The sequence below is a fragment of the Triticum aestivum genome, chromosome 3D (assembly GCF_018294505.1).
Source record: "Triticum aestivum cultivar Chinese Spring chromosome 3D, IWGSC CS RefSeq v2.1, whole genome shotgun sequence".
Taxonomy (NCBI): Eukaryota; Viridiplantae; Streptophyta; class Magnoliopsida; order Poales; family Poaceae; genus Triticum; species Triticum aestivum.
Window position 1 is genome coordinate 553775492 of NC_057802.1, and position 8636 is coordinate 553784127.

The following is an 8636-nucleotide window of genomic DNA, read 5'->3' on the forward strand; positions in this document are numbered from 1 at the left end:
GTGGCCCAAGTGGGACACTCCATTCAATCGGGCATTGAACATATTGAAACGACTCCCGGTGGAGACTCGACCGTCGTATGGACGCGTGCATGGTGTCGGAGACGGCGCCACGTGGAAGAAGTACTACCGTGAGACCACAGAGGAGAGAAAGGAAAGACGGAGGTTAACTGAAGAAAACATCGACAGGAAGGTTGAGATTGCGGTTGAGAAGAAATTATCTCAGACAGTCGCAACAGCGGTAGCTGCCGCAAAACAGGTGGTTGTAGATATGTCTACTTCCTTGGTTCTGGCCGTTTTCAATTGGACCAGGCAAAATCCAGAAAAAATGTAGCAGACTTTCCCCTTGCTGACTTCTTGGGGAGCAGCTCGACTAGCGTTGCACCAGCACCTGCAGCTGCACCTGCTCCCGCACCGGCTCCCGCACCTGCTCCGACACCGGCTCCGGGACCGGACGTGCTCGGCGGTGCTTCGTCTTTGGCTGAGCTCGACGCCCTCACGGTATCTGTCACACCGGCCCCCTTCAATAAATGTATAATCTCCCGTTTTCATTGCCTTTCGGATGTCTCACATCGCAGACTATTCTTTGCAGGCCGACGAAACCCCGTGCACCATATTGTACACCATCGGCGACCAGAAGGTGGACGTGGGGAAGGCGACGATAATGAAGCCGAAGGAACCATTGTTCCACAGCCGGCCGATCCCCCCGAACGTCATCAAGGTTTCCGTGGCCAGTGTCAAACCGGGCAACGAGAATTTTCCTCCTCTGGTACTAGTGGGGGATGACGACGAGACCCCGCGGCGGCTTGGTGATTATTGCAATGGGTGGGTCCTATTGTGGCCAAAGAGTCTGCTTCGTCTAGAGGCGGCCGGGAGCACACCCACGAGCACACAGTTAGGTATGAACATCAACACCTCACCTACCCAATTAGCGTCGGCTGTCGTGCTGGGTGATAGCAGAGGGGGTGAGGAAAAGGCTCCATTAGTCGCTGGTGACGTCGCCATAGATGAGGATGACGATGGCACTCAACAGTATGTCTATACTGGCGCCTACTTAGGGTTTGAGCGTCATGAGTTGGTGCCTGAATTGCCGTCTCCAGAGGCTGAATGTATTATGGACGACCTTCCGGTAGTAAAGAAGTCTAGAAAGAGACCGAGGAAAGGCAAAAAAGCTGATTCTATGATCCAGCCGCCTCAGCGGCCTCGGGTTCAAGACCATATAGATATCCTCGGTGCGGATAAATGGCATATCCCCGGTCAACCAATCCTACCTGCAGCAGCGCTAGGGGCCAGATTCGGCGATCTAAGGAGACTTCATGACGATGTGCTGCGGATAGAGAAAGGCCTCATCGCCTCGAAAGATCCAGGATACCCACTCTACGTGGTTAACGTTCCGTGGCGATTGTCGTACGTCGACACATTCCCCGCGGAGATGTTCTTCCTTCGATTCGATTACATATTCGACATGTTTCACGTGAAGAAGCTGGATTTTACGTTTGTCCGCCTTTATTCCTTGCACATGAACTACATCATCGGGGTTGAGAAGATACCTCATATCTGTGTCGCTGACCCGTACTTCATGCACGAGAGCTTCTTGGGAGGCCGCGCAAAGCACCGTGAATACGCGAGGGAATACATCGTCAATTTCATGCTCGCCAATAAGGACAAAGAGGCGATTCTCGTGCCTTATCATCCCCTGTAAGTCATTTGCGCGGATATCCTTCCTTCGATTTCAATCATTCATTTGCACGGTGGAGGCTGATTACTTTGAGGTGTACTTATTTTGCGCAGCGGCGGGCGCGCCGTCCTCATCATCCTCTACCCCCGATACTCCCACGCTCTTTACTTGGACTCGTCGAAGAACATCAACAAAAAGGATTACACCCCCAATACTCCCACGTTCTCGACAGTGCTATGTTTTACTACGACGCACGAGGTGGAGAGGTCAAGAACAAGAAGAGAAGGGACGGCAGGCCCGCCTTCGGCCATAAGACCGACTTCTGCTGCATCCAGCAACCGAGTGATTCTCTTAATGGTGGATTCTATGTCCTACACCACATGCTGGAGTACAGATGAGATCACCAGAACCTTCGCATGTCACCTACATCCGGCGATGCCCATATTCTACAATGGGCAAAGAACGTAGGAGATATCGAGGATCATCGACTTCGAGCTGAGTTCTATCACATCCAGCGCGAACTTGCCCAAATCATCATGAAGGAGATCGGCGGAAAAACAGGGATGTTCTACGAAGAAGGACAAATGTCGCGGGAAGACGTTCGAACACGGGTAGCCGCTCAGCGTCCTGACCTGAAGCCTTTCACTAGGCTTGGGGACTATCTCCCTGACTTGGATGGATGGCACGACATGTTGGAGTGATTGTCGATATATGACAATGTGTCCGTTTAGTCCATGCTTTCTGTATGACGAAACTTTGAGTTATGCAGGACGAAACTTTATTTGTGATGTAATTAAACCGTCCTCCTCGACTAGCGACGATCACTAGTTAGGGCATTTTGGGTACGATCAACTTTGTTATTTATGCTTATGATATGTTGCTTCTATTTTTGCCAAGTCTGTCTCTTTCTTTTGCTCAACTATATATGTTGCATATCATCGACTCATGTGACGATGTAGGTGCACAGATCATCGATGGCGAAGAAGTGCTACGCCAGGAGTATATATACGACGAGTGGCCGGAGTGTCAGGCCCAGGTGTACCGGTTTCCGGTTTCCGAGCGACAAGCAGTAGTTAGTTTAGGTTCACGCTAATGCGAGAGAGGGATATGAACTCATGTACTGCATAGTTCCGCTCTCACTCAGAGTGATAGCTCTTCTCGCGTATATCATTGTTTGGATGGATAACGATGTACAGTTGCAAGTAATCGAGACTTGTATCGCTATTTTCGAGATGATGACTAGAGACCACTTTGTGTTGGATGATGATTATGATGATGACATGATTTGATGAGACAATTTGTATGTATATGCTATGATTACATTTGTATGTGTATGATATGCTAAAGATTATTGTATAAAGCCTATTCAAATACAAAACAAATATGCAGAAAAAAACTAATAAAACTAGCAGTAGCGAGGGGAACAAAGTTAGCAGTAGCACTGCCTTACCAGTAGCGCTTCCTCCTGAAAAGCGCTGTAGATATTAGCAGCAGCGCTCTTCACTAAAGCACGCTACTGCTAGCCATGTATAGCAGTAGCGTGGGACGACAGGCGCTACTGCTACACGTTAGCTGTAGCGCCTTATCAGTAGCGCGTCGTCTCGCGCTACTGATAGGCAAAATACCCGCGCTACTGCTAGGGTTTTCCCTAGTAGTGTTCGGTTTCGGCTCTATACCGGCTTCGCCAGTCTCGGTGCCGGTCTTGGTGCCGGTCTGGGTCTCAACGCCAGTCTCGGCGCCGGTCTCGGATGTGACAGGTGGGCCCATCCACAACAACCGTTGATCGTCGACAAGGTTCAAAAATTCGTCTGCCGCCAGGTAGACGTCGTCACAATCACGAGAACCCTGTCCTTCATCGTTGCTAGCCATGTTTCGTACAATTAAATCTAGACCTAATAAAATGAATAATGACATAAAAAAGGCCTATGTTTTGCAGGAACGTTGATTCCTTCCCGGTGCGGCAAATCCCGGGCACTCAATATGTCCTAGTTTGTAGCACAAGTCATGCCGAAATTCAATGAAAATTTTGGCATGACCTTTGCTAAAAAGTGGACAAATCGAGCACCGGAAATTTGCCGGAACGGAAATGAATCAACATTCTGGCAAAACAAAGGCCACTCGGCCTCATTCCCTGGAAACAACAAAAGGACACTTGGGCACAATCGAACCACTTCAATGAAAAGATATAACATGACCACTTCAATGAAAAGATATAATCAACAATAATGGAATATGCAAATGAACATCAATGACATATATTATATAACATCAATTCTGTTTTTTGTTTATAGCTAAATGCCATAGCTACTATTTTTTATTTTTAGCTAAATGCTTTTGTTTTGTGTTTAAAGCTAAAAGTCTAGGGAGGGATCATCTTTAAAATAAAACTTACCTAAATTCTTTTCCTTAAAAAATAGTGGTCTTTCCAAAAATCAAAAACCTTTGCAAAATGACCTCACTAAACACTTATCTTCCTAGGACAGAACCCAAATTCTGTTCTAGCTATTCCTCTCTCTCTCTCTCTCTCTCTCTCACACACACACACACACACACACATTATTTTCTCTATCCCTTCTCTGCCTAGGACAGAACCCAATTAAATTGCAAAGGAACTCCATTTTAACTCTAACCCTTTTGACCTAATGCTCTAAACTAAATTTTTGCTCTAACCTAGCTTGTTAATCTAACGAACCTAACTAACCTAGCTAGTTAACCTAGTTTACCTAGATAATTAACCTAATTAAACTAGTTAACATAGCTAGTTCTCTGTCAAAGCCCTAACTAAATTTTCGCACTAACCTAGATAATTAACCTAATTAAACTAGTTAACCTAACTAGTTCTCTGTCAAAGCCTTAACTAAATTTTTGCACTAGCCTAGATAACTAACCTAATTAAACTAGTTAACCTAACTAGTTCTCTGTCAAAGCCCTAACTAAAATTTTACACTAACCTAGATAACTAACCTAATTAAACTAGTTAACCTAGCTAGCTAGTTCTCTGTCCAATGTTTGTGGTATGCATGAGAGAGAGAGAGAGAGGAGGGGTGGGGGCTTACAGAGGATGGCTCCGGTGGTGGCGAGGGAGGCAGTGGTGGCGAGGGAGGCAGGGGCGTCGAGGGTGGCTCCGGTGGCGGCGAGGGCGGCTCTGGTGGCGTTGGGGGCGGCTCTGGTGGCGTCGACAGCACGTTGCTCTGGTGGCTCTAGGGCATCGACGTCGGCAGGAGACGGCGGCAAAGTGGGGCGAAGGCGAAGTGCGGCGAGGGATTTGGGGGAGAAGTGGGGGGAGGGAAACCGCGCGGGGGTTAAGTCAAACGTAGCGGTAGCGCTGGTTGGAAAAACGCGCTATAGATAAGTTAGCTATAGCGCGTTTTGTGAAAAGCGCTACTGCTATAGCTATTTATTTTCCTTTTCTTTTTTTATTGTCTTTTCCCTTTCTATAGCGGGGTTCCAAAAAACGCGCTGCTGCTATATTATCTATAGCGCCTGTTATGAACAGACGCTACTGCTATGCCTTTCTCATTTAATTTTCTTTTTATTTTATTTTTCTTTACATTTTATTTTTTCTTTCTCATTTTTCTATTTCTTTCATTTTCATTTTACTTTTCTATTTATTTTTCATTTTATTTTATTTTCATTAGCAGTAGTATTTTTCACGGAAAACGCGTTGCTACAATAATCTTAGCGGTAGCAGGTTTTCCTAAGATCGCTACTACTATTCGTAGCCTATCGGCTTAGTAGTGGGAATTTAAGTAGTAGCGATTTTCTCTGGAGAGGCGCTACTACTACACGCGTATCTGTAGCGCGGTTCACGTGCATGCGCTACTGCTATGTAGCACTAGCGCCCCATTTTAACCAGCCCTACTGATAAAGTTCTGTGTATAAGGTTTTCCCTAATCGTGAGAGGAGCGTGGCGACGGCGCCCTACGCAGCACCGTGCCATACTCGGCGGCCGTATGGAGTACACCTTGCACCTTGCGGGCCGTGGTCTAGCACCCAGAGTAAGCACCAAGCGCGTGCCATAATCTTGCTGGCCGCCTAGCAGTAGGAGCACGGGCCACTCACCGGGGATTCGCTGCCCGCGGCTGAGGTGTTGCTCGCACGAACGCCACCTCCTCGCATCGTGCTCCTCCCCAGCAGTGTGCCGTTGTCCGTCTTGTCCTCGCCGGCGTGCTGCGAACCAAGGAGCATTTCATCAAACACATGATGCGCTGATGGATGGATGTTGCAGGGAGACAACGGTGGCACTGAGGCCTGCAACAATGAGCGGAGGCCGCCCAGGCCGAGCTCCCCGGCGTCGATCTCGTACGTGAGCTACTCCATCCTGAGCGGGCTATAGCGGTCTTTGTCTGCGTGCACTAGCATATCCTCTTCTTATCTCTCCGGCCTGGTTGCGAACGGCGAGAATGAGGTCGGCAGACACCAAAGCGACAGGCAGAGGCAAAGATGAGTGACCGACTGACCGTGGTGGGTGGGTTACAATCAAGTTCGGGGCAAAGTGGTTGTCGTCCAAGAGGAGGACAACGACGAACCCGTCCGCGAGGTGGATGGCAGCGACATCAAGTCCGCTGACATCGCTGACCTTGTGGCGCCACCCGAACAAAACTGGAAGCACATGGCGGCGCCGCCGGTTTGGGTCTGACTCCGGCAGCTGTCTGTGGAAAAGCGAGGCTTAAGCGTATGCGGTGTCATCTGGACTAAGGTCTCCAAATATGGGCAGGGCAAGCACCCCAAGAAAAACCAGTTTAGATGAATTGCCTATTCTGAAATATTAGGGGGATTACTACCCCAGGTAAGAAGACATGCATTATATATTGACACATTAGCCAGAACAAATGCTAGCATTGTTGCTTTTCAAGAGACCAAAAAATAGGAGCTATCCCCTGCTTTCCTTAAATCCATTAGTGGTAGTAAAAACTTTCTTTGGCATCACCTCCCTGCTGTGGGCACTTCTGGAGGGGTGCTAGTTGGTGTTGATGCAGACATATTGGAGGTTCTCCTTTGGAGCTCCCTGAATTTTTCTGTCACCTGCAATCTTAAAGTCAAATCTAGCGGGATTTGCTTTAGAGTTATAGCTGTATATGGTTCCCCATATGAGGAAGGCAAAAAGGATTTTATCTCTGAGCTTCACAGCCTTTTTGTAGATGAACAAATGCCCACTCTAATAGGAGGGGACTTTAATTTGGTCAGATACCAGCAAGATAAGAGTAATGGTAACATCAATCACCATTGGGCAGGTAAATTTAATGCCTGGGTGGAGATATGGAGCCTGCTGGAAATTAGGATGTCAGGTAGGAAATTCACCTGGGCCAACAACCAGGAGAATAACATTATGACTACAATTGATAGAATCTTCTGCACCACTGAGCAGGTAAATTTAATGCCTGGGTGGAGATATGGAGCCAGCATGGTGGACTTGGGGTCCCCAATATTAAAGACCTCAATCTATGTCTGTTAGGCAGCTGGGTCAAGAGGTATGCTCAAGATGAGGGCAAGATCTGGAAAAAGATCATAGACAAAAAATATCTTAGAAACTCACCTAATATCTTTGCTTGTAGACCACAGGCTTCCTCCAAGTTTTGGCAGGGAGTTATGTGGGCTGCTAAAGCTCTAAAATTTGGCTATAGATGGGTAGTAGGGAATGGGAGAAAAACCAGATTCTAGGAGGATATATGGTTTGGCACCTCTCCCCTTTCTGTCTAGTTCTGGCCACTTTATGCTATCTGTCATCAACAGTGTGTTACAGTTTCTGATGTTTGGAATGGGGACATTATCAAACTTACATTTAGAAGGGTCTTTACCCCTGCTATGATGGAAGAGTGGTACTTCCTTGAACAAATTATAAAAGAGACTACCCTCACTGGAGAGGAAGATGTCATGATCTGGCAATATGAATCCAAAGGGGTTTACTCTTCCAGCTCGTTGTATGCCATCATTAATTTTAGGGGGGTGAAACCTGTCTTTATTCCTTCAGTTTGGTCTATTGTAGTGCCACCCAGAGTTCAGGTCTTTCTCTGGCTACTGGCCCATAACAAACTGATGACTAAAGACAATTTGCTTAAAAGGGGGATTGACAAAACTCCGGGATGCCTATTCTGCTCTGACCAGGAAACAGTAGATCACCTGTTTTTTGGTTGTGTGGTAGCAAAAAACATCTGGACTGAGGTCTCCTCCTTTCTTTCTGTTGATTTAGGGTCTAGCTATCTCTCTATTGCCAAATTTTGGCCTGCAAACAAAAAACATGAAGTACTAAATGCCTTTTGCGCCTGTGTACTGTGGTGCCTTTGGAAAGTTAGGAATAAACATGTTTTTGATAATGCTATTTGTTCTGATATTAAACAGATCTGGTGCCTGGTCTGGAGGATAGTCAAGAGGTGGATGGTTCTATACTCAAAGGTATTCGCGGGAGAAAATTCAAAGAATACTGCACTAGATATCCTGCATCCTCAAAGCCCCCTTGCAGCTGGATATGGGGTGAAAATGGGTCTGGTGGACACTGGAGGTGTCTCGACAACACATTTCCTCCCCAAGCTGGCTTTGGGGATACGTAAATGCGGCTCCAGGAGCCCAGGTAATTCAAAATCAAATGAGGCTCCAGAGAAGAAATCAACTCAAGCAAACTCAAGCCCTGCCTCGCCGCTGGACTGGCCGGGCTCCCCAACGCAACCTTGCAAGAAGATGAAGGGGGGAATCCTGGAGCAGATCAAGGAGGTTCGCCTGATGCTTGCTGCTGAAGACAAGAAGATGCTGGCTGTTGAGAGTGGCCCGCTCCCCGCTGAGACGCTGGAAGACTACGTTGCTTAGTTCTTTCTTCGCTCACCATAGATGTTCCACTTTGGGGAATCATAAAAAAGCATGTTCTTGGCTGTAGGCCATTTTCCTTTTTCCTTTTCTGTTCCTTTTCTTTCTCTGAACATGCATTGCAGCATGCGCGAAAAACTGTCTGAGACTTCTGTTATGGGTT